We start from the raw sequence: 27,572 nt of genomic DNA on the forward strand, positions 1-27,572 counted from the left end.
AAGTAGGCTTCACACCCAGTGTGGAGCCCAACACAGGGCCTGAACTCAGGACCCTGAGATCAAGACCTGAGCTGAGATCAAGAGTCAGATGCTCGGGGCGCCTGGGTGGCGCAGTCGGTTAAGCGTCCGACTTCAGCCAGGTCACGATCTCGCGGTCCGTGAGTTCGAGCCCCGCGTCAGGCTCTGGGCTGTTGGCTCAGAGCCTGGAGCCTGTTTCCGATTCTGTGTCTCCCTCTCTCTCTGCCCCTCCCCCGTTCATGCTCTGTCTCTCTCTGTCCCAAAAATAGATAAACATTGAAAAAAAAATTAAAAAAAAAAAGAGTCAGATGCTCAATTGACTGAGCCAACCAGGGACCCCTGGGGTAAGTTCTTCTTAATTTCCAAGAGAAATTGTATTTCTGCTACAGATTAGGGGCAGAGAAGTTTGACTGAAGTGCCTCTTCCTTGCCCAGTAGTATCGGTCAATGGAAAACTTCAGCAACCCATTGATATGAGTATTAAGTATACTGATTTTACAGGAAAAAAATTTTTAGTCATGTCTCTATATAAAAAACTAACTGCATCCAGCCAAGATGCTAATGGAACTTGAGGGAAACATGAAACGAGTGATAGAAAAAGGGTAGGGATATTACCAGCTTAGGTATTGGCAACAGCTGCAGAGGAAGGGGCCGTAATCACTTAATTATTTTTCCCTACCCCCATTCTCTTATCTTCTATAAAGAACAGTGATGATACTAGCATTTTAGTTTTCATGTGGAAGGAAGAGCACATTGACATCATTTTGTGCTAATATGGGAGCTGAAGGAAATGTGTGTCCCTTGTATTGGGGACATACACTTTCCACCCAATTGAAAAATAAGAATGAACTTGGAGGGGGTGAAGGGATGGATTCTGCTGTCCACCCACCATTTGACATTTTAAAGCTATCTCTATCCTTCTCCACCCTTCTCTACACCACAGGAAGCTGACCTACGTGGATTATATAACAAGCCATCTTAACCTCTGGCTTCTAATTGCATTTGGCCAGTGGGGACCCCTAGTCTGAGACAGAAGAAAGGAAATTTGTGATATTTGTCCCCCTAGCTCTGTTCCTGCAGGAGGAAACCTCTGGCTAGCTGGTTCCCTTTACGTCGTCTCTCGATAGTCGTTTTGCATGACTGACTCTTTCTGAGTGCCCATTGGCTCTTCCTTCACTAGAGACCTAGTCTTGGTAATGATGTCACTGTTAAGAACTGCACGGTGCTTCCTGATGAGGAACGACGTTGAGCATCTTTTCATGTGCCTGTTGTCCATCTGGATGTCTTCTTTAGAGAAGTGTCTATTCATGTTTTCTGCCCATTTCTTCACTGGATTATTTGTTTTTCGGGTGTGGAGTTTGGTGGGCACCTTTTGGGATGAGCACTGGGTATTGTATGGAAACCAATTTGACAATTAATTTCATGTTAAAAAAAAAGAACTTCACAGTGCTCCATATCTTCCATGTTTCTCTACACCCTACCCTTGCCTTCATCAATGGTCTCTCTAAGAATCCTCCTCAAATTGTCCTAATTCAGTACTATCAATTTCCTGCTGGTACCCTGATGGACAACTGGTGATATTAAAGCATATGTGCATGCTGATGGGAATAATCTAGTAGAGAGAGAAAACTTGATGCAGAAGAGGTAGAAGATATTTGCAAGACAGAAGGTCTTAAATGGTTGAGAGGGGATGAAACACAGAAGCAGGTCTGATCTTAGGAGCAGGGAAAATTCATCTATTGGAGTAGGAGTGAGGGCAGAGTGTATGAGAGGAAGAGCAGGTAGCTTGATGGGTTTGTTGTTATTCAGGGTATAACAGCTATTTGGGGGCTGCTTCTATCTTCTCCGTGAATTCATACATGTAAGCTCGTTGGCAAAGGCTTCTTAAATAGGACATAAAAAGCACTAATCGTAACAGAAAAAAAAAGATCTCTTGGACATTATTAAAAATAAGAATATCTGTTCATCAAAAATCACCAACTGGAAAGCAAAAAGATATGGTCTGGCCTGGGAGAAGACATTTAAAAAAGACATAAACATCAAAGGATACATATCCAGGATATATGAAGAATTGCAAATTGATATGAAAAAGACCAATGGCCCAATGAAAAAAATGGACAGCATACCTGGATTGGCACTTAACATAAAAAGATATCTAAGTGGCTCTACACATAAATATCATTATTTATCAGAGAAGTGCAAATTAAAATCACAATGAAATACCACTACCCTTAAATAATAATAGTTAAGGTATAAAAGACTGACAATAATGAGTGTTGATGGACAGTGGGACTCAGCTTGGTGGAGTTTAGTGAGTTGAGTGTGACAGAGAGAGAGAGAGAGAGAGAGAGAGAGAGAAGAGGACTGAGGATATGGACCAAGAAGTGATTGGAGCAATGGCATAGAACCTAGTCAAGTGAGGTGGGAGGTGAGCAATGAGGAGGGTGATGGATGGCGAAAAGCTCAGTGGTGGGACCTCTAGTGCCCAGATAATTTTATTTTTATTTTTTATTTTTTAAGCAATTTCTACACCCACAGTGCCTGGGTGGCTCAGTCAGTTGAGCATCAGATTCTTGATTTTGGCTCAGGTCATGATCTCACAGTTGTGAGATCAAGCCTGGCATTGGGCTCTGTGCTGGTTGTGGAGCCTGCTCGGGATTCATTTTCTCTCTCTCTCTCTCTCTCTCTCTCTCGCTCTGTCCCTCTCCCACCCCAGCTCTCATGTATGCATGTGTGTGAACGCTCTATCTTTCTCTCTCTCAAAAATAAATAAAATATTTAAAAAACACTTAGTTCACTGGGAAATTAGCTAGTTTACTACTACACATAAAATAAAAACAAAAAGGAATATAGCCTGATACATCAATACTTTGTTCTTTACCCACTCATTCGCCAAATCAGATGCAGAGACATATGCAGATTCATCCATCCATCCATCCATCCATTCATCTATTCATCATCCAACTTTCCACTCATCTATTAAATAAAGACACAGAGTGTCAGGCAGTGTGATATACACAGTGAAAGAAGTACCATAGTCCCCCCTTATTTGTGGAAGATATATTCCAGGACACCCAGTGGATGCCTGAAATCATGGTTAGTGAAGAACCCGGTGTATATACCATGTTTTCTCCTATATGTACATACCTACGATAAGGTTTCATTTATAAATTAAGCATGGTAAAAGATTAACAATAATAAATAATAAAATAGAATTATTATAATAATATACTATAAAAAGTTATGTAGATGTGCTCTTTCTCTCTCAAAATATATTGGGTACTGTATTCACCTTTCTTGATGTGGGATGATAAAATGCCTATCTGATGAGATGACGTGAGGTGAATGACGCAGGTTTTGTACCTAGTGTTAGGCTGCCACTGATCTTCTGACAATATGTCTGCTTCTGAACTGCCACTGATCTTGGGTCACTGAAACCGTGGGTAAGGGGGGGCTACTGTACCGAGAGAATGCCCTGATTCTCAGTCATCACAATGTGATTGGGGAATCAAATGGTATAAATTTGAAACCTAGACGGGCGCCTAGGTGGTTCAATCAGTTAAGCGTCCAACTTTGGCTCAGGCCATGATCTCACGGTTTGTGAGTTCGAGCCTTGTGTTGGGCTCTGTGCTGACAGCTCGGAGCCTGGAGCCTGCTTTGGATTCCGCGTGTCTCTCTCTGTCCCTCCCCCACTTGCGCTCCCTGTCTCTCTCTCAAAAATAAATAAATACGCATTAAAAAAAAGCTATTAAAAATTTGAAACCTAGAAATCAAACAAGTGTACAATAGGTTAATTCTCAGTCCTAATACATTAATAAGAGGGATAAAGCATAAGAGACTAAGAAGCATATTCATTATTCCATGAATAGCATGGAATCTGTGTAAGCAGTCCCTATGGAAAATGGACATCAGCTGCACTGCTAAAGAATAATAAAAACACAATTTTTTAAGAGAGAGCCAAAGAATTCAAGAAAGAAGCAGAACACTGCAGCCAAGGTGTCTACCCTCCCCAGGTGACACCTGGTGAGAACCCCATTGGCAGCCCCCTTGGAGGTCACCAGGGCATAAAGGCATAAAGCCTTCCCAAAGAGTAAGAGTCTTCATATGTTCCCTTCAGTTCATAGCAATGGCACCCTACTGAGCAGAAAATTAAGCAGGGGCTAGGTTATGGTTGATTTACTCTTTTAGGTGCTACCAGACTCGTCTCTTCTAGTCCCTGTCCATTGTGTATTCATGAGCCGGGTTGTGGCTATCTTTCATCCTTTATTGTATTCAGGGACGGAAAAAAAAAAACCCATGTAAAACCATTTTCCTGGCTGAATGGGTGAAATAATTTAAAAGCCATATGTTAGCCTGGCGGCTTGTCTAACAACCCAGAGTTTCTCTGCAGAACAATAATTAAAGTAGCTCTTTCTTTATTATATAAATTATTCATTCACTTTTTAACACCAGGTGGCTGTGTACGTTTCTAAGGAATGAGTATCCAAGACAGCTCTGCCATTCCAAAAGTCACCCCCATCAGCTTGTCACATTTTCATCATGAAGTTACTGCCCAGCTGCATTCCTGGGGACCGGATACCTTCACCTTACATAATTGTAAGATCACACAATAAGCTTAATGTCGTGTGTGACTGCATAACAGACAGTGGAAAGGCACGCATCTACTCAGTGGGAACAAAATTCTTCATAAGGGCGAGAATGGATTTTGTGGATCTCTTCTATATATCCTGACAATATGGGATTTAATGTCTCCATCTCCCTGAGGTACAATTCATGGAGACAATATGGGAGGATGAGATTTCTTAATAGGTACAAGCAGTGAGATAAGACTCCAAAAATGATCCAGGGGGTGGGGTGAGGAAAGGAGGGGCACCTGGCTGGCTCAGTCGGTAGAGCGGGCGACTCTTGATCTCTGGGTTGTGAGTTTGAGCCCCACATTGGGTGCAGAGACTGCTTTTTAAAATATATTTATTTATTTATTATTGAGAGAGAGAGAGAGAGAGAGAGAGAGCAAGGGAGGAATCCCAAGCAGTCTCCACTCTGTCAGCGTAGAGACTGACCCAGGGCTCGATCTCAGAACTGTGAGGTCATGACCTAAGCCAAAATCAAGAAGCTTAACTGACTGAGCCACCCAGGTGCCCCTAAGTATTTTGAATCCAAGTAATAAGACCTGTGCATCTGGAAAGACTATATTTACCAAACAATAAATATTTGAATAACAAAAACAAGGCAGCTATTTATGTATTTCCAAATGCTTTGATCCTTGGTGTTTCCAAATACCTTGATCTTTCGATTTTGCAATCAAAACAATCAACTCAAAAACTCTCATAGCACAGAATAGCAATCTCATAAAAAACAAAAGCTCTCAGGAGCCTCAAATTATTCCATACAGTTCAGGAGAAATCAGGTCAGTAGCAACCGTAATATTTTATCAAAGATTGCTTTTTATTGTAAAAGAAATTTGTTCTCATGAAATAAACTTTAGACAATATAAAAAATGCAAAGGAAGTAGTCATGATCTCTAACTGCAACACTAAAAGATAATTGCCACAGATACACGGTTGACCCTTGAACAACACAGGATTTTTTTTTAATCTTTGTTTTTGAGAGAGAGAGAGAGAGAGAGGCAGAGAGAGAGGGAGCCACAAAATCTGAAGCAGGCTCCAGGCTCTGAGCTGCCAGCACAGACCCCAACACGGAGCTCGAACTCATGAACTATGAGATCATGACCTGAGCCAAAGTCTGACACTTAACCAAATGAACCACCCAGGAGCCCCTGAACAACACACGTTTGAACTGCGCGGGTCCACTGATACGCAGATTTTTTATAGACCAGCACTGTAAATGTATTTTCTCTTCTTTATGATTTTTAGTGACAGTTTTTCCCTTGCTTGCTTTATTGTAAGAATACAATATGTAATATATATACAAAATATGTGTTAATCGACTGTGTATGTTGTTGGTAAGGCTTCTGGTCAACAGTAGGCTATTAGTGGTTAAGCTTTTGGGGAGTCAAAGTTATATTCAGATTTTGATCACAAGGGCGGGGGTTGGTGCCCCTAATCCTCATGTTGTTCAAGGGTCCACTGTATTCCCCATATCTGGAAAAATTTGCTCTTTGTGTGTGTGTGTGTGTGTGTGTGCGCGCTAGTCCGAAGTATAGGTTGGGTGTGGGGACTCAGCTGTTACCCTGAGCAGAAGAAGGGATCGGACACTAGGGAGAAGCTTGCCCTGCTTGATGCCTGCAGCAAAGACTGCCATCGGAGAGTCATCTACCGTCATCCATCTGCTGTTTTTCCCTTAGGGAGTCCTAAACTTGTGTTTGCACCTCAAAATTATTGGTGGGGCAAACTTTTCCCTCTACTGCTGATCTTTGCCTCTTCCCAGAGCCCAGAAGACCACAGCTCCATCCAAGGTCTCTTTCCTGAATCTGCAGCACAAGGTCAAGAGAAGGAAGGTTTCAGGCGCAGACACGAGGGCTAATACACCAAACCTGTGCCAGATCCTAATATGGTTCCTTCTGGGAACTCTCCTTTCAGACTGGGCTCAACCTGGGACAAAGATGATAGTGTAGACAGTGCCCTGAGGTCAGAGGCAAAGAAATCCTGTTACTTTTCAATGAGAGGGGCTACCTCAGGGAGATCCTTGAAACCCTGGGGGAGCTTGGGGGCAGGCTGCCTTCATAGGTAAACTGCTTGCCTTTACTATATAGTTCAGAGACAACGACTGTCTGTGAGGTGTGGAGAATGGAAACAGCCTCTCAGTACCTAAAAAAAAAAAAAAAGAAGAAAGAAAAAAAAAGGTAAAAGGTTTCATTTTACATACCTGGCCTTACAAGTGTGGAAAATGCTATACCTGCAAATTTGCCTCCGTGGAGAGACCCCGACTGCCTGACCTGTGCAAATGTGGTTGCGAGACAGGACCATGAGCAGGTGAAGGGAATTTACGACCTGTTCAAGGGGATTGTGCAACATGGAAGAGCGGGACCTGGCTGATCAGAACAGATGGTTCCAGGGAACTAGAGCTAATGGAAGGGAATTCAAATAAAAAACCCCTGGGAACTCTCAAGGAGACAAAACTAGAGCATTCAAAGTACTTAGGGAGCCTGATCCCATCCTTTCTGCCTTTGAAAGTTGGGTAGATGAACTTAAAAAGAAGATGATTTCTCCAGAGCACAGAATTAGTACTTTGAAAAAAGAAATCTCTCACAACAGAGAGCTAAAACACAGAGGCAGATTATAGGAATCAGTAAGGGGTTTGGAGAATAGCTCTGGGAGTATTCTGCCAAGTATCCTGAATTCGAAGGATGGAGAGAAATTCTTAATAGATTCCAGTAGGGGGTAAAAAGGTGTTATTTATATACCAAAAAAGTATGCCAATAGCTTACGATATCTTATGGGTATCACTAGAAAGTAGAAGACAATGGAATAAATCGAGTGGGTCATTCAGAGTGAAGAACTGTGATCTGAGAATTCAATTTCCGGTTGATGTGACATTTGTCATTCATCATTAGGCAAGACTGTAAAGATGGCTCCCTAAGAGCCCACCCTCCCTATTGGTCAAACACTAATCTAGATACCAACGTGAAGGGATTTTGCGTGTAACCAAAGACCCAAGTTACTTGACCTTAAGTTATGGAGATTATCCACATGGGTCTGACCCAATCAGGTGAGCTCTGTAGACGCAGAATTTTCTCTAACTGGTAACAGAAGATGAAGTTGGAGAGTCACACCATTGCTGGCCTTGAAGATAAGGGGGACCATATGCTAAGGAATATAGGCAGCCTGAGTGGCCCCTGGCTGATGGCCACCAGGAAAATGAGGACCCTGTTCTACAACCACAAGGAACGAATTCGGCCACCGATCTAAATGAGTAAAGAAGTGGATTTGTATCCAGAATTTCCAGATAAGAACCCATCCTGACCTTGAGTTCAGCCTTGCAAAAGCTTAAGCAGAGATTCTAGCCAAGTTTGCCTGAATTTCTGACCATAATTGTAATATGGGATGCTAAGTGGGTGTCGTTTTATATTGTAATGTTTTCTCCCCCAGTGTTTTGAGAAAGAATTGACATACGTCACTGTACAAGCATGAAGCATACAGCCTGATGGTTTCATTTACATATATTGTGAAACGATTATCACAGTAGGTTCAGCTAACATTTGTCATTTCATATACCATAATACAATAAAATGAAAGGAAAGAAAAAAAAATTTTTCCTTGTGATGAGAACTCTTAGGATTTATTCCCTTAACAGGTTTCCTGTATATCATACAGCAGTGTTAGCTGTAGTCAGCATGTTGTACATTACACGCCCACTACTTATTTTTCTTATAACTGGAAGTCTGTACCTTTTGACCACCTTCCTCCAATCTCTGCTACCCCATCATCTGCCTTTGGTAACCACAAGTCTGACTTCTCTCTCTCTCTCTCTCTTGAAAAAAAAATACACATATAAAGTGAGACTACACAATTATTTGTCTTTTTCTGTCTGACTTATTTCACTTAGAGGTATGCCTTCAAGGTCCATCCATGTTGTCGCAAATGGTAGGACATCCTCATTTTTTATGGCTGAAGAATATTCCATTGTGTATATGTCCATTTTCTCTATCCATCCATTTAATGATGGACGCTTAGGTTGTTTCCATGTCTTGGCTATTGTTAACAATGCTGCAGTGAACTTGGGGGTGCAGATATATTTCCCAGTTAGAATTTTCATTTCCTTTGAATATATACCCAGAAGTAGAATTGCTGGATTAAATGGTATTTCTGTTTTTAATTTTTTGGTGATTCTCCATACTGTTTTCCAGAGTGGCTGTACCAATTGATGTTCCCACCAACAGTGCACAAGGGTCACCTTTTCTCCACGTCCTCGTCAGCATTTATCTCTTGTCTTTTTGATGATGGCCATTCTAATGGGTGTGATGTGATATCTCATTTATAAATTGTAAGATTTGTGCTGATTTGCTTTGTGGCAATAGAAAATTAATGCAAAGATATTTCGAAACATAGATGTTTTCAGAGAGCGTTCTATCCCATGTCTTATTTTTTGTAGGTTTTATTTATTTATTTTTAAGTAATCTTTACACCCAACCTAAGGCTCAAACTTAGGGCCCCAAGATTAAGAGTGGCATGCTCTCGGGGCACCTGGATGGCTTAGTCTGTTAAACGGCTGGCTCTGGATCTCGGCTCAGGTCATGATCTCACGGTTCGTGAGTTCGAGCCCCACGTTGGGCTCTGCACTGACAGCGCAGAGCCTCCTTGGGATTCTTTCTCTCCCTCTCACTGCACCTGCCACCCTCCTCAAAGTAAATAAATTAAAAAGGAAAAGAGTGGCATGCCCTTCTGACTGAGCCAGTCAGACACCCTCTGCTCATGTCTTATTCTGAAGCAAATGCTCTCATTGAATCCAACCAGCAATCTGACAATAGAGGAGAGGAAACAGATCAGCGAGGAGCCCTTCATTATTCGTGGTTACATGTACCTGAAAAGAATTTTAATTTGTTAGATGAAGGTTAATGTAAATGTTAATGAGTTAGCCTGGTACTTAACAGTTCTAAACTATCTCAGCAAAACCCAGGATGTGAAAGGCAAAACCTCGGTACCTCTTTCTAAATATTTCATCTGGTCCATGAAGACAGGGGTCACTGGGAAATGTCAAGCAAGACTTCTACTGAGGACAGAGGTAGAGCGAAGAGAGTGTTCACTCATTCAATAAAAATAAGGAGAGGAGAAAAGAAGAGACCACCATGTTCATTAAATAGCAAAAGTCAAATCAGATGGAGGAACTAAAGCCATGTCTTTTTTTTGTGGCAATACATGGGAAGTGCTGAGTTCTCCTGTTTGAATTCCCCTATCAAAAGACGGAGACTGTCAGATTGGGTTAAAAACCCAGTACTTATGTTTTTTGTAAGAAATGTATTTGAAATGAGAAAGAAATGTCAAAAGTGAAAGATGAAGCAAAGATATATAAGGCAAATTCAAACCAGAACCCTGGGAATGTATCTGATGTGATAAAAGAACATTGAAAGGCAAAAGCATTTAATGAGATGAAGGGATGTTAAGTAGTCATAAAAGTTACAATCCACCAAGAAGATAAAACAACCACAAACTTGAATAACCAAATAAAAATTGCTAAGTGCATGAAGCAGAAAGTCCTCAAAATACAAAGAGAGCAAAATGAAAACAAAACGATGCCTCTTAATATATGTCCTTCTGAATTTAATGAATTAAAGAGAGAGTTTAAATAATGCAACCAACAGGGGCGCCTGGGTGGCTCAGTCGGTTGAGCATCTGACTTCAGCTCAGGTCATGACCTCACGGTTTGCTTCCTGAGTTTGAGCCCTGCGTCGGGCTCTGTGCTGACAGCTCGGAGCCTGGATCCTGGAGCCTGCTCTGGATTCTGTGTCTCCCTCTGTCTCTCTCTGCCCCTCCCCTGCTTGCACTCTCTCAAAAATAAACGTTAAAAAACAAGTAAAAAAAATAATGCAACCTATAAATACATATCTATGGTTTTTTAGCAATTGGGAGAGATAAGAACATGGTAGAGATTGACAAATTTGTACAGCATGATAAAATAAACTTTGCTTTTTCATGCTCATAGAACTGTTTTTGTTTTTGTTTTTTTCTTTTCTGAAACCAGTCATGTACCTGGACAAATAAAGTGTAATAAATTCTAAAATGTAGAAATATTTACAGGCTATATTCTCCCATCATAATCCCATAAAGCCAATGATCAGAATCTTAACTATGTGAAATGTAAGAATGCATTGCTAAAAATGTCTGTATTGAAGAGGAAATCAAAATGGAAATTGAATATTTTATACACATTTTCAAAAATGAGAAAAAATTTTCAACCAGAAGTAGGAGAGTATAACTAAAGCTTCACACAAAGAAAACTTTACGTCCTCCAGACATTTATATTAATGAGAAAGAAATATAATTTTGTTAATTATAGAAATATAAATATAAAGACATTTCTATTTATTATTCTACTACTAATAAACTAAGAGATTATCTGATAACTAAGTACCTTTCCATTTCTGGGCTGGCACATCTTCATTGCAATATCTTTTTTATATTGTTTCTTTGGCTTACTAATATTTTGCTTAGAACATTTGCGTATATTTTGTTATTGAAAGCAGCCAAGAATTTTTTTAAATGTTTATTTATTTTTGATAGAGAGAGGGAGAGAGAGTGTGAGTGGGGGTGGGGCAGAGAGAGGGAGACAGAGGTTTCAAAGCAACATGCTGCCCTGACAGTACAGAGCCCGACCGAGGACTTGAACCCACAAACTGTGAGGTCATGACCTGAGCCAAAGTGAGATGCTTAACTGGGGCACTCAGGTGCCCCCCAAACAGCCAAGAATTTGTATTTGTATGGTATCTGTCATGTTTTCATAGTAGATTTATCCTTGTCTCATAAAACGAGTTGGGTTGTAGTTTTTCATTTTTTTCCCGTTGGTTGGTTGAAGTTTGTAATTATTATTACTATTATTACCACTACTATTATAACTGTTTCTATTAAGTACAATATTTAATAGAAATTGCCTAAAAATCTGTCTAGGCTTGATGCTGTACTTGTGGGAAAGAATGCAAACTATTGATTCAATGTGTCAAACAATAATATTTTATTTCTTCTTGAATCTGTTTGGTAATTTGTATTTTTTGAGGAGTGTGTGCAGTTCGTCCAAGTTTTCAAATATATTGATACGAAACGCATCATGTGTTCTCTTTAATCTTTTTAACCTTAATCAGTTCAGTTTCCCTTTGCATTACTCATATTGTTTATTTATGACTGCTTTTTTTTCTCCTGGATTAATCTTGATGGAGATTTTTTTAAATCTAGGCTTTTCCAAAGTACCAGCCTGGATTTTGTTGATCGTTTTTATTGTATGTTTGTATTTTATCTTATTTATTTCTGATCTTATTTTATTATTTCATTCCTTTTACTTCATTTGGACTTTTCCTGGTTTTCTTTGTTTAATGTCTATCATTTATTTTTCTTCTAATATAAGCAATTATGGGTATAATATTCTTTCTCAGCGTCATGTTGGCTGTGGCTGCAGCTACAGACCATGCTATTTTTTTTTTTTTAAATTTTTTTTTCAACGTTTATTTATTTTTGGGACAGAGAGAGACAGAGCATGAACAGGGGAGGGGCAGAGAGAGAGGGAGACACAGAATCGGAAACAGGCTCCAGGCTCTGAGCCATCAGCCCAGAGCCTGACACGGGGCTCGAACAGACCGCGAGATCGTGACCTGGCTGAAGTCGGACGCTTAACCGGCTGCGCCACCCAGGCGCCCCGACCATGCTATTTTTTAAAAAAATTTGCCATATTTGCACTCCCTCCCTCCCGCTCCCCCCCCCACTCTCTCTCTCTCACACACACGCACACACACACACACTCACACACACATGTATACTATACATACGTCGGTCAGATTGATGAGTGCGTCCAAAAGCCTGTTTAAGTTGGGTGCTAGGGCATATCCTTCATATAAGCCCATGTCCATTTTTTTTTTAAGCTGATAAATATCTTAGTGGGCTGATTTATTTTATTATTTTATATTTTAGTTTAGTTTAGTAATTTCTGCTCAATAGAAGGCTCAAACTCATGACCCTACTATCAAGAGTTTCATGTTCTACCGTCTGAGCCATACAGGTGCCCCAAGCCCTTTTTTTTGAATTTTTAAATGTACATCAAAGTTAGTTAGCATGTAGTGCAATAATGATTTCAGTAGTAGAATCCAGTGATTCATCCCCTACATGTAACACCCAGAGCTCATCCCAACAAGTGTCCTCCTTAATGTCCCCTTGTCCAATTAGCCCATCACCCCACCCACACCACCTCCAGCAACCCCCAGTTTGTTCTCTATATCTAAGCGTCTCTTATGTTTTGTCCCCCTCCCTGTGTTTATATATTTTTGCTTCCCTTCCCTTATGTTCATCTGTTTTGCATCTTAAATTCCACATATGAGTGAAGTCATACGATATTTGTCTTTCTCTGACTGACTTATTTTGCTTCGTAAAATACACTCTATAACACACTTCTGGTTCTATAATACACTCTATAGTGTATACACTATAATACACTCTAGTTCCACCCACATTGTTGCAAATGGCAGGATTTCATTCTTTTTGATCGCCAGGTAATACTCCATTGTATGTCTATACCACATCTTTATCTGTTCGTCTGTCGATGGACATTTGAAGCCCATCCTTTTATAATAATTTTATAGTGATAAAAATATTCGTCTGCTTGCCCTGGTTCAGTTTTGCTGTTGAAATTGACACGTTGTTTTACTAATTTGGGTTTTAGGTCAGTTTCTGATTTTATGAAAGAATATTCCACCATAAAATTCAACGTTTACATCACCTTGCTCTGCATTTCCTCTAAGGGTAGCTCATAATGAAGATTCAAACAGTGGAGAAACCAGCAACTGTTATGGGGTAGTATCGAAGGAAAAGTAGCATTCCAGTTCCCTAGCAAGATGGACAGTGCTTCACAGAATCACACATCAGCGTTGCCAATGTAAGGACTTATTTTGCTACCAAACCTGATATTTTTTAGAAGGCCACTCAGAGGAATTGTATGGAGTGTATTATGCACATAAATGTCTTAACTTTGATTTTATTTGCAGGAATGACTTGTTCTTGGCAGCAGACAGGACACCCTTACAACATGGTGGCGGTTTCCAGCTAGACCTTCCCTCCTCCACCTTCCAGACACCTGCTAGTGTTTCCTGCTTCCTTGGTTTCTCTTCCATGTTGGTAGATTCCTTTGAACTGGTAATGTCACTGTATTGATTAAACATTAAACCTCACAGCAAAATTATGGTTTTCTCAATTTTCTCAGTGTCTCACCTCATTTTCTTGTGATTTGAGATTTGGTAAAACATGCACATCTCCCTGGAAACGCTGTAGAGTAATTCCCACAAGGACACACTACCTTTATGTTTCCACTTCGGTGCATTCTCTCTCTTCTATGCCTTTGACTTTCCTCCTGGGATCAGCAGGTTTTGGCCCTGGGGCAATTTTTACTGGTTTCTCTAGTGATAAGCTATAGGCAATGAAAATGGCTTTATTTATCCTCCTTTTTGAAAGATATCATTGGTGAGTATTCAGTTCTATTTGATGGCTACTTTTAAGGCCATTATTTGTCTGTCTTTGAACTTGCACTACTCTTGTTGGTAAATCAGCTCCTCTTTGTGTTGACATTTCTGGGCAGAGAGTGGGGGCTGCAATGCAGCTGTAGCTGAATTACTGTTGACCTTCATTCAGGTCTCAGGAAAATGAGGAAAAATCCCGTGTGTCCCTAACTTTTTACCTCCTTGTAAGGACCTAATTGTAGGAGCCCAAAAGTTTGAACTCATTATTATATGCAAAACCAAAGACTTGTTATTTAAAGAAATGGAAGTACTAAATGTTAGATTCAGATGCTTATGAGAATTTCTCTTATTTTCTTACTGTTTTTTAATGACTATGGGTACTCTTTTACCTAAAAGTGAGAGGAGGGTTTTTATTTATCTTCATTTCCAACTGTTGTGTTCTTTATTTCTTCTGTCAGAGTGCATAAAAGAGAAAGTAGAAGACGTTTTCTTTGAAAATCAGAGAAAATGTATACAGAAAAAAATTGTTTATGTAAGTTATTGTATAAAATGCGGATTCCAAGTGTCCTTGGTTCACTATGATTCTATGGCATAATAGACTTTGAAATACCTCCAACACTTGAACTCAATTATTAAAATACAAGTTGACCAACAAGCTGATAAAACTTAACCTTGTCATAGCGATTTCCCTAAGTATAAATTAAATACCTACTATCTCACTACTTTAAGCAATTAGCAAAGACTACATTTTAGATAAAGCATTCATTAAATTATACATTAACAGCATTTTCTGCATTGGTTTAGCATATGTTGGTCTCACAGTAAGCCCACCACATGTCAAAAGAAATCACTGCTTTCCAGCGAGTACATTGTGTATGTGTTAACATTTGATATTCTGCAAAATATCCATGTATTCTCTCCCCTGTTTGTCACAGTTGCTAGGAAAGAGTATTTGTCCCTCACAGTAAGGGTGACAAATTTTCTTTTCTTTCAATGTCTATTCATTTTTGAGGAGGAAAACTAAATTGTGTGTGTATGGCAAGTTTAGTATTTATTTGTAGGATTGGCCCAGTATCAAAAATGAAAAATCCTGGTGTAACAAGTCCTTCTGTTTTGAAGATATGGATGAGTTGATCTACATAAGTAGTCCTAATCTTTAATTATTACTTCCAGGACTGTGGACACAGAATCAAGTTATTGCTCTGAGATGATGAAATGGAGTATAAGAGCAATAATTTGTTATGCTCAGGCATACACTCATCTATTTAAAAAATAAGTATTAAGAACCTATCTTATCTTAGGTACTGTACTAGGTACTGGGGAGATAGAACAGCAAAGAAGATAGAGAATCCTGACCCTCATGAAATCTATGGTCTGTCGAGGAGGCAGGTGATGAACCATTTGCACTCAGTATAGGTCGGTCTTCTAGAGCTGGTATTTGAGTTTCTAAGTACAGTCAAACCTTAGTTTGTGAGCATAATTGGTTCCAGACACACGCTTGTAATCCAAAGCACTTGTATATCAAAGCGAATTTCCCCATAAGAAATAATGGAAACTCAGATGATTCGTTCCACAACCCAAAAGTATTCATATAAAAATGATTACTATGTTGTGATATAATACAAAATAATTAAGAAAATACAAAATATACACAAAAATAAACAAATGAACCTGTGCTTACCTTTGAAAAACTTTGTGGCTGGTGTGAGGGAGACTGGAGAGAGAAGGGTTATTGTGTAGGATGACTTTCACTATCACTCATGGAATCTCTGCTATCTATTGGCTCAATGAAATCTTTCTTTTCGTGCAACTTTAACAAGGAACCTATCCAATGACACTTGCTTTTGCCTCCTTTTGAAGATTTCGTGGAAATATGACATTGCACTGATGATCACCCACAATCTGGCAGCCAGAGAGAAAGAGAAGAACCATTGGTCAGTTGTGATCATGTGACATTCAGCGTCATATACTACTTGTGTTGTAAGACATCGCTTGTTTGTCAAGTTAAAATTTATTAGAAATATTTGCTCCTCCTGCAGAACACTTGCAGAACAAGTTACAATCCAAGGTTTTACTATAATCTCATGTTCTACAAAATCACTTACTATAACAGGACTGTATTGGAATAAACTAAGCTATGATGGGTTAATAAGAACAACAAATGCTTCTTAGTGACTTTATTCTTTTTCTTTTTCTTTTTTTAAATTTTTAAATTTTATTTATTTATTTTGAGAGAGACAGAGACTGCATGAATTGGGGAGGGGGAGAGAGAGAGGAGAGAGAAATCCCAAGCAGGCTCCACACTGCCAGCACAGAGCCCAATACAGGGCTCGAACTCACAAACTGCGAGATCATGACCTGAGCCAAAACCAAAAGACAGACGCTTAAGCGACTGAACCACCACCCAGGTGTCCTGTTTCTTAGTGACTTTAAAGGAAAAATCTGAATTTGTCACTGAAGCTAGATACCCAAAGTTGGTTGGCAAAAGGATCTGTTCCTCATAGTCCGATGGAGGCAACACCATCTCCTAATGCTACCATTCCAACTGGGGTTATTTAGGGTCCAACTTAATAGAGGAGCAGAGAGCCAGAAATTCTTGAAATGGAATTAAATACTTCTGCCCCAAAGGGACATATGTCATTTTCACTCATATTTCACATAGCTATCCTAATTTCAGCAGGCTGGAAAAGTGCAGTCATCTGGGTCACCAGAAGTAAAAGAGAACGGAATACTGGCAAGCACTTGGGAGGGCTTCCCATAGACCGCAAATCTGATCACCAAATTTTCAGTACATTCTTCTTCCCATTGTGTGGGATACTCAACCCTTGATAAGGAAGATGATCTCAAATGCTCATTTATATCAAAGCATAATGCACTGTGGTTATCAGAATCAGATGTGGTCACTGTTGGTCCAAAGATCTCTGAAATTAAAACACAGTTGATCTCCCTCTACTCCATGCCACATACCCAATATATAGGGTAGAGCAAAGATAGGGTGATAGCAATAAATAATCCCATTGGTGGTAAGAAAAAAAATGGAAGGCGCACAAGACTCATTAGGTCATGTACTATTTCTAAAATCCCACTGGCAGACAAAGTGAGGGCCATATATTCTGGGAGTGAGGACTGTTCTGTAATTAGGCCCTGAAAATACTGTGATGAGGAAATCTTTTGCTCACTGTTCTCCATGGCTCTTAGCTCTGCCCTCTTGAAGGGTCTTCCTTTTTTTTTTTTTTAAACTTGAGAGACAGAATGAGTGCACAAGAGAGGGAAAGGGGCAGAGAGAGAGACAGAGAGAATCCTAAGCAAGCTCCACTCTCAGCATGGAACCCAACATAGGGCTTGATCCCACAACTCTGGGATCATGACCTGAGCTGAAACCAAGAGTCAGATGCTCAAACTTACAGAGCCACCCAGGCACCCCTGTGGTGTTACTTTTTATCAGATCACTTTCTGTGTATGGGCATCTGGGTGACCAAGAGTCATTTTAGGTCTGAAATAGTCATGGGCTTCTGGTTCTTTTGTTAGTACAACTCTCTCAAAAGTTTCATGGAATCTTATCTATTTGATTCTAGCAATCTCTGTCAGCCAGGAGCAGATAAAGCCCCACTTCATTCAAAAGAATGAAGAGTCACCGTTCATTCTTTTTTGGTCAAGGCTCTCCAAACTGCTACATGGACAAAATTGGTCAAGCACATCCCTCTCTCTGCTGTTTGGCTTAATGGAAGGCCCCTCAAGTCTGTTGGCATTGGTGCAAGAGTCACATATTACACACCTTACCTTGAGTCATTTCTCTTTTTTTAATTAAAAAGATTTTTTAAAGCTTTTTTAAAATCCATTTTGAGAGAGAGAGAGAAAGGCAGCACGAGTGGGGGAGGGGCCAAGAGAGAATGAGAGAGAAAGAAAGAGAGAATCCCAAGCAGGCTCCACACTGTCAGCACAGAGCCCGATGCAGGGCTTGAACTCACCAACTGTGAGATCATGACCTAAGCCGAAACCGAGAGTGGGACGCTTAACTAACTGAGCTACCCAGGTGCCCCACTGAGTCATTTATTTCTCGTTGAAAAGCTGCAAATCAGGCTTTCTACCTCTGACCATGATGGAGAAACATGCCTTTACACAACTAAAAGCTGGGAATTAAGTGGTTTCTGACACTGGGTTGAAGCCGCACAGGATTGTAATCACTAACAAAAAGGAAACAAATGAGCTGAGCTCTAGGATGGCCTAGCTTTCTTTTCATTTTTCTTTCTTTTTTTTTTTTAACATTTATTTATTTTTGAGAGAGAGTGAGGCAAGGGGCAGAGAGAGAGGGAGACAGTTTCCGAAGCAGGCTCTGAGCTGACAGTAGAGAGCCCATGCAGGGTTTGAACCCACAATCCGTGAGATCATGCCCTGAGCTGAAGGTGGATGCTCAATCGACGCCCCTAGGATGACCTAGCTTTCTACCTGGAGGCACATTTGGAACCGTGAGGCAGGACGAGGATGTCAAAAAGAACTGAAGTTTCCTCAATGACTTGAGAAGGCAGAGGTGTCCAGGTAGCTAAAACTTGTGGAAAAGAGATCCAGAGAGGGAAAATGCCATGGAAAAAAAGCTCCAGAAATCCGACTATGAATTCCCTTAGGCTGTTTAGCTGCACAGCACTCTGCTTGTGCATGGGATGAAATTCTGGAAGTTGAGGCAAGAGAGCAACTGGGGATCCATGAACTGAACAATTCCCAGAACCCACCCAGGGCTATGGTGAAGAGCTCCCAATAACCACTCAGTAGAGACCAAGAAGGGACACACCTCAGTTGTGGAGCTACTGTAGACCCTCACAGAGCTTAAAAACAAAACTTGAAAGGATCACACTCAACAGCAAGTAACTTAATGGTCCACACTCCTTAAAGGAAGACAGCAAAATCAAGAATCTCAACAGTATAAACTTCCCGATATCCAGGATTCCAAAGAATTACTTGATACAAAACATTGGGAAAATAAGACTCATAATTGGAAAGAAACTCAAGTCGACAGTAACAGACCCAACAGTCAATAAAAATGTGTAGAGAAAAATGCAGTCTGTTCACTCGAAATGCATCATTCACATAATCATGAATGCTAAAGTTATACATCTTCTGGAATAATATATAGGTACAAACTATTATGACCTTGGGATAAGCAAAGTGTTTTTTTGACAAACACCAAAATTACTTTATTAAAATTTTTTTTAATGTTTTATTTATTTTTGAGAGACAGAGAGATAGCATAAGCAGGGGAGAGGCAGAGAGAGAGGGAGACACACAATCCGATGCAGGCTCTGGGCTCTGAGCTGTCAGCACAGGGCTTGACATGGGGCTTGAACCCACAAGCCATGAGATCATGACCTGAGCCCAATTTGGACGCTTCACCAGCTGAGCCGTCCAGGCGCCCCTAAAGTACCTTATTATTATTCAGACATGAACTATTTGGAAGACGCCATCAAGAGGCTGAAAACAGGAACCACAGATATCCAATACATACATAAAATACATATAAGAGTTTTTTATGTATATTTTAAATATATATATATTTGTATATATATTGTTTTATTATTATTTTATTTTTGTTTTATTTTTGTTTATTTTGAGAGAGAGAGAGAGAGCACACAAGTGGGGAAAGGGCAAAGAGAGAGGAAAAGAGAGAATCCCAAGCAGGCTCAGCATCATCAGTGCAGAGCCCGATGCAGGGTTCCAACTCATGAACTGCGAGATGGTGATCTGAGCCAAAGTCCAATGCTTAACCGACCGAGCCACCGAGGCGTCCCTATATATATATTAAATATATATTTCAAAAAAATATATTTAAATATATAAATATTATTATATATAAAGAAGTTCTTACAACTCAGAAGGAAAAGACAAATAGTCCAGTATAACATGAACCAAAGATTTGAACAGACACTTCACAAAAGAGCATATACAAATGGTCAATAAGCACAAGAAACAACGCTCACCATCATTAGGCATCAGAGAAATGCAAATTAAATTCACAAGAGATCCCACCTTATGCAAATTTAATGGCTACAATGGGAAGACTGAGAACCCCCAAGCGTTGATGAGTATGTGGAGGAACAGGAACTGTCATCTGTCAACCATATTGGAAGATTCTTCAGCATTTTCTTATCAAGATAAACACATACATGTCTTAAGACCCAACAATTCTATGGGGTGCCTGGGTGGCTCAGTCAGTTGAGTGTCTGACTTTGGCTCAGGTCATGATCTCACAGTTCGTGGTTCGAGCCCCACATCAGGCTCTGTGTTGACAGCTCAGAGCCCAGAACCTGCTTCCGATTCAGTGTGTCCCTCTCTGCCCCTTCCCCTCTGGCGCTCTGTCTCTCTTGCTCTCTCTCAAAAATAAACATTAAAAAAAAGAGACCCAACAATTCTGATCTAGATAATTACCCAAGGGAAATAAGAACATGTATTTACACAGAGGCTTGTATATGACCCAAATTTTCATCAGTAGGAATGACAAATAAATTGTAGTCATCCCCACAACGGTATACAATTTAGCAAAAAACATAATGATTTTCTGATACCCATAGCAACATGATGAATTTTTAAAATACTTATCCTGGGTGAAAGGAGCCAGATGCACAGAAGCACATACTGTATGAACTTATTCTACGAAATTCTAAGGAAGCCACATTTAATCTATAGTGATCTATAGAAAGCAGATCAGTTGCTGATTGGGGCCAGGATAGAGAGAGGTTGCAAAAGGATGTGAAAATCTTGTCTTTTGATGGGCTACATATAATTGCCAGAAGTCCCCACCCTGTGTACTTAAAATCTGTGAATTTCAGTGTTTGTAAATACAGTTCAATTTTTAAAATATGGGCATTTGTCTCTTAAAGGCATTCTTGAGCTTAGCTTTTACTTTCCAAAGTCATGGAAAAGTTGCCTTTTAACTTTGCAAGGCCCCAAATATTTTGTGTTCTCTTTACTCTGTTCCACTTTTATTTGGAACCCAGCCAATTCTTTCAGGAGCTCAACTTTTTTTTTTAATTGTTTAATGTTTATTTTTTGAGAGAGAGAGAGAGAGAGAGAGAGCAAGCAGGGGAGGGACAGAGAGAGAGAGGCAGACACAGAATCCGAAGCAGGCCCCAGGCTCTGAGCTGTCAGCACAGAGCCCAACGTGGGGCTTGAAATCATGAACTGTGAGATCACGACCTGAGCTGAGGTCAGACGCTTAACTGACTGAGCCACCCAGGCGCCCCAGGAGCTCAACTTTAAAAAAATTTTACCTTGTCGTGTACAACCTGTATTAGTCCTCCGGGGCTGCCATGGCAAAACACCACCTACTGGGCAGCTTGCAATTTGTTTTCTCACAGTTCCAGAAGCCAGAAATTCAAGATCAATTGGCTGACAGCACGGATTTCTCCTGAGGCCCCTCAGGAGGCTTGCAGATGGCTGTGTCCTCACCTGTTTTTTTCCTCTGTGTGTTGGTGCTTCGTGTCTGTGTCTTCTTTTCTCTCTCTTCTTATGAGGACAGAAGTCATATTGGATTAAGGTCCAACCTTATGACCTCATTTAACCTTAATCACCTCCAGAAAGGTCCTATATCTAAATATAGTCACACTAGGCATTAGGGTTTTGACAGAGGAATTTTGAAGGCACACATTTCAGTCCATAGCATTCTTTTCTCTGCCTGACCCCCCCCAAATTCAGGCCCTTTTCACATGCAAAAAAATTCACTTTCTCCTAGCAGCCCCCAAATTCTATCTTCTCCTCCTCCTTCTTCTTCCTCTCCTCCTCCTCCTCTTCCTCCTTCTCCTCCTTCCCCTTCCCCTCCTCCTCCTCCCCTCCCTCTTCTTCTTCTTCTTCTTCTTCTTCCCCCCTCCTCCCCCTTCCCCTCCTCCTTCTCCTTCTTCTTCTCCTTCTCCTCCTCTTCCTCCTCCTTCTCCTTCTCCTCTTTCTCCTCCTCCTTCCTCCTCCTCCTCCTCATCTTCTTTTTCTCCTTCTTCTTCTCCTCCTCCTCTTACTTCCTCTTCTTCTTCTTCTTCTTCTTCTTCTTCTTCTTCTTCCCCTCCTCCTCCCCCCTCCTCCTTCTTCTCCTTCTCCTCCTCCTCTTCTTCTTCTTTTTCTTCTTGTTCTTCTTCTTGTTCTTCTTCTTCTCCTCCTCCTCCTTCTTCTTCTTCCTCTCCTCCTCTTCCTCCTCCTCCTTCCTCCTCCTCCTCCTCATCTTCTTCTTCTTCTTCTCCTCCTTCTCCTTCTCCTCCTTCTCCTCCTCCTCCTGCTACTCCTCTTCCTCCTTCTTGTCCTTCTCCTCCTCATCCTCCTTCTTCTCCTTCTTCTTTTAACTTATTTATTTTGAGAGAGATAACATGAACAGGGGACAGACAGAGAGAGAAGCAGAGAGAACCCCAAGCAGGCTCTGCACTGTCAGAGCAGAGTCTGACATGGGGCTCGAATTCACAGACTGTGACATCATGATCAGAGCAGAAATAGAGGTGGACACTTAACCGACTGAGCCACCCAGGAGTTCCCTCCCCCTTTTATTCAGTCCCAAAATTCTTTTTTTTTTTAAGTTTGCATTCTGAAATATGTATGTATGTATGTGTATGTATGTATTTAAATTTACATCCAAGTTAGCATATAGTATTAGCTAGTATATAGTAATGATATATATATCATTAGCAATAATGATTTCAGAAGTAGATTCCAGTGATTCATCCCCTACGTATAACACCCAGGGCTTATCCCAACAAGTGTCCTTCTTAATGCCCCTTGCCCATTTAGCACCCCCCCCCCACAACCCCTCCAGCAACTTCAGTTTGTTCTCTGTATTTAAGAGTCTCTTAGGTTTTGTCCCCCTCCCTGTTTTTATATTATTTTTGCTTCCCTTCCCTTGTGTTCATCTGTTTTGTATCTTGAATTCCACATATAAGTGAAGTCATATGACATTTGTCTTTCTCTGCCTTGTGAGTCCCCGAATCTTAACTCATTCTAGCATCAACTCCAAGTCCCCAGGCTTATCTCAATATCCTTTAAGTCAGGAATGGGGGAGACAGGAGACCTGATTCATCCTGAGGCAAAATGCCTTTCCCGCTGTGAATCTGTGGAGCCAGACAAGTTACGTACTTCCAAACCGTCATGGTGGGCCAGGCACAGGGCAGACATTCCCCTTCCAAAAGGGAGAAAATGGCAAGACAAAAGGGGTGAAAGGTCCCAAGCAAGTCCAAGACCTAGCAAGATGAATTCCATTAGATCTGTTGCCCCTCCCCCCCACCATTACATCTTAAGGCTCCAGAGTCATCCTCTCTTGCTCCCTCCTTCCTGCTCTCCAGGCCCACTGGGGCATGACTGGGTGACAACACTGTTGTCTGAGGCTCCGTGTCACAGCCTTGCCCCTGGCCCAATGCAGATAAGGAGGAGACAGCCTTACCTTAGAAAACAAGAAGGAGCTGGCGCTGCCCCCCAGGTCTGTGGTGGCAGTGACAGCCCTGATTTCAGAATCACCCTTGGGGTCATTCTTTCCTTTTTTTGAACTATAATATCATGCATGTGGCAGCCAAATAGCTGTACTGTCCCATCCTATAGAACCCCCAGAATTCCTATAGGCTTTCTTCATTTCATCCTGCCTCTGCCCCCTGTAGTCCATACTGGTAGTGTCCCTGCGGACATAGTACCATTTCTAGACCTCACTCCTGCCAGGATGGCTGATTAAACCAATGAATCGAACCTATGATCTCTTTATCAAATAATTTTCCAAACACACCCTTGGTGTTCTTTCCAGGACATGCTTACATGCTTTCACTCCACTCCTTCCTTCTTTCTTTCCTTCCTTCCTTCCTTCCTTCCTTCCTTCCTTATGGATCGGCTAAGTACCTTCCAATTCTTCAAGTTCTTGTTCTTTTTTACTCAGTAATTAATTTATCTCTCTCTTTTCCCATTTTACTATAAGTAGTTTCTGTTATGGAACTAGGATGCACCCTCAACACTTTGCCTAAAAGTCCTCTCTGCTAAATATCCAAGTTCATCAGCTTAAAAAAAAAAAGTTTTATTTATTTATTTTGAGAGAGGGAAAGAGGGAGGGGAAGAGAGTGAGAGAGAGAATCCCAAGCAGGCTCCACATTGTCATTGCCAGAGCCTGATGCCAGGCTCGATCCCACCAATTATGAGATCGTGAGCTGAGCTGAGATCAAGAGTCAGACGCTCAACTGACTGAGCCACCCATGTGCCCCAAGTTCATCACCTTAAATTTCTGCTTTCCACAAAACATAGGACACAGGTTGGTCAAGTTCTTTGCAACTTAGCTGGCACTGTAACTAGGTTTTTGAACTTTTTTTTTTTTTGCTAACTTGGTTTTTAAAAGGCCATTCTAATAAAGAAATTGTGGTTTATATACACAATGGAGTACTACGTGGCAATGAGAAAGAATGAAATATGGCCCTTTGTAGCAACGTGGATGGAACTGGAGAGTGTGATGCTAAGTGAAATAAGCCAAACAGAGAAAGACAGATACCATATGTTTTCACTCTTATGTGGATCCTGAGAAACTTAACAGAAACCCATGGGGGAGGGGAAGGGAAAAAAAAAAGAGGTTAGAGTGGGAGAGAGCCAAAGCATAAGAGACTCTTAAAAACTGAGAACAAACTGAGGGTTGATGGGGGGTGGGATGGAGGGGAGGGTGGGTGATGGGTATTGAGGAGGGCACCTTTTGGGATGAGCACTGGGTGTTGTATGGAAACCAATTTGACAGTAAACTTCATATATTGAAAAAAAAAATAAATAAAGGGCCATTCTACCATTCCCCAAGCCTGCTGCTTCAGGGTGGTGGAGAACATGGTGATATCAGTGAATTCTATGAGCATGGGTCCATTGCCTCACTTCATTTGCTGTTAAGTGAGGTCCTTGAGTTCCAGTGCCATGAGTTCCAGTATCATGACAGTGGATAAGGTATTATGTAAGTCCATGGATGGGGATTTTGGCAGAAGCATTGCATGCAGGGAAGATGAATACATATCCAGAGTGCCTTTTCCAGTATGAACAAAATATTGCCCTGTCCATGATAGAAGTGGTCCAGTGTAATCAACCTGCCACTAAATAGCTGGGTGATGGCACTATATTGGGGTCTCAGTTTTGTTCTTGCTTCTGGCAGATTGGGACTCAGCAGTGGTCAGCCTTGGTGAGTGGAAATCTATGTTGCTGAATCCATGTATAACCACCACTGAATCATGGCTGCTTTGTTCCTGAGGCCACTGAATGATGACAGGGTGGGTGGGAAGAGAGTATAACTAGTATCCATAGAACAGGTCATTTTCTCCAGTTAGTTATTAAAATCTCCTCTGCTGAGGTCACCCTTTGTTGAATACCTCACATTTTTTGCCCATTCAGAGAGGTCTGTTCACACAATTCTTCACCAGACTCATTGCCAATTTTCCACTGTTGCTTGTTCATTGGTACTAATGTACCCCCATATTTTTGTAGGTGACAACACTACCAAATATTTTTCCACTGGTTTTATAATTTCCATGATGAGTTTTCTGAGCACGAACAGAACAACTACTAAAGCCAACACCACATATTTTAAGATTTTGTTATCCGATCACGCATAGGGAGACCTCACATGTGGCTTTTAGAGGAGAGAGTTGGAAAACTCCACGTTGGTAAGGTTGTGAAGAAGTATCATCCTCTGTGTCCTGAAAGTTAGAGGAAATCTGGATATTGGTGTACTTCAGTATCATCCACCTTAAGAACATAAGGTTAGACATTAAAATTTATTGCTTCCTTTTTTTTTAATGTTTATTTATTTTTGAAAGAGAGAGACAGAGCGTGAGCAGAAGAGGAGCAGAGAGAGAAGGAGACAGAATCTGAAGCAGGCTCCAGGCTCTGAGCTGTCAGCACAGAGCCGGACAGGGGGCTTGAACCCATGAACTGCAAGATCATGACCTGAGCCAAAGTCAGACGCTTAACTGAGCCACTAGGCACCCCTGTTGCTTCCTCCTAATCACTAAAAACCTAGGCAACTCTGTAACCAGAGCACCAACAAGCAATCACAACCCTAATACACTTGATCCTTGAACAACTCGGGCTTGAAATGCTGTGGGTGTGAGTGAAACTGTTCATGATCTGTGTTGGTATTATGGATACTATGGATACTGAGGTAAATGACTAATTCTCAAAGGAAAGATGGGCCTTTTCATGGTTAGTTTTCTGTGTCGACTTGGCTGGGCTATAGTCCAAGGTCATTGGGTCTGTTGCTGTGAAGATATTTTGTATATGTGACTAAAGTCTCTAATCATTTAAGGAAGATTATCCTTGATTATCTGGGCGGACCTGACTTAATCAGTTGAAAGGTAGAACTCAAACTTCCCAGATGAAGAAATTCCACCTTTGGACTGAAGTGTAACCTCGTGCCTGAGAGGTCCAGCTGGCCCTGTCCTTCCTGATGGCCTGCCTTACAGATTTTGGACTCACCTCGCCAGCTTTCAGCATAAGTTCCTTCCCTGCAAGAATTGTCTTAATAGATATCTCCTACGGGTTCTGTCTCCCTGGTGGAGCCCTGACTGATAACAGACAGGAAGTGAGAGAGAGAGAACAAGGATACCCTGGAACCCACTGGGACAAAGAGGAACCTTCACTAAGTGCTAGCCACCTCCAAATCCCCAAGGCTAATGACGCTGATGACCTGGAGGAAGAGCTGGCACCCTCTGTCAATGCAGCTAGCATGCACTTTGGGAGCCGGAGAAGCTGCAGGATCCAGCGGGAATAGCTGCAGACCTTGTTGCTTCGTCATGCTGACACCGTGAGTCAGCTGATCCCTCACAAAGTGCATGAGGGCCGACATCACTTGACTTTACACTGACCTTCCTAGTATAAATATGGCTGCTGCTTCCGTTGCACCTTACAAACCTCGTGCACATTTCTCCTGGGCCCCATCCTAGCCCAGAACCACACAGAGAAGCGGATTCTGGGAAACGCAGTTTCGTCTTAGCTAGGTTGACACAATACACAACTACCACCACCACCACCACCAGGTATCCCTGGGGGGAGGATTTCTTGGGAGCCTCTATGTGACTTTTTTTTTCTAGCTCATTGGCCATAATCGGCCGGCCACATCTGACTGCAAGTCTAAAAATCAAGGGTTCTCTTCTAAAGAAACGGAAGATGGGAGTGCCTGGGCTAAGCGTCTGACTTTGGCTCAGGTCATAATCTTGAGGTTTGTGGGTTTGAGCCCTGCATTTTGGGCTCTGTGCTGACAGCTCAGAGACTGGAGCCTACATTGCATTCTGTGTCTCCCTCTCTCTCTGCTCCTCCCCTTCTCGCTTGCTTGCTCTCTCTCTCACACACACAAAAATAAACATTAAAAAAAAAAAAACAGGGTGCCTGGGTGGCTCTGATGGTTAAGCGTCTGACTTCAGCTCAGGCCATGATCTCATGGTTTGTGAGTTCGAGCCCTGCATCGGGCTCTATGCTGACGGCTCAGAGCC

At 41.3% G+C, this 27,572-nt stretch overlaps 1 pseudogene; it reads right to left on the reverse strand.

Annotated features, from left to right (window-relative positions):
- LOC125164120 (5-hydroxytryptamine receptor 3E-like) overlaps positions 1-26,929 on the reverse strand; it is a 58,524-nt pseudogene extending 31,595 nt beyond the window's left edge.
- Positions 26,930-27,572: the final 643 nt, after the last annotated feature.

The sequence above is a fragment of the Prionailurus viverrinus genome, chromosome A1, assembly GCF_022837055.1.
Source record: "Prionailurus viverrinus isolate Anna chromosome A1, UM_Priviv_1.0, whole genome shotgun sequence".
NCBI classification, from domain to species: domain Eukaryota; kingdom Metazoa; phylum Chordata; class Mammalia; order Carnivora; family Felidae; genus Prionailurus; species Prionailurus viverrinus.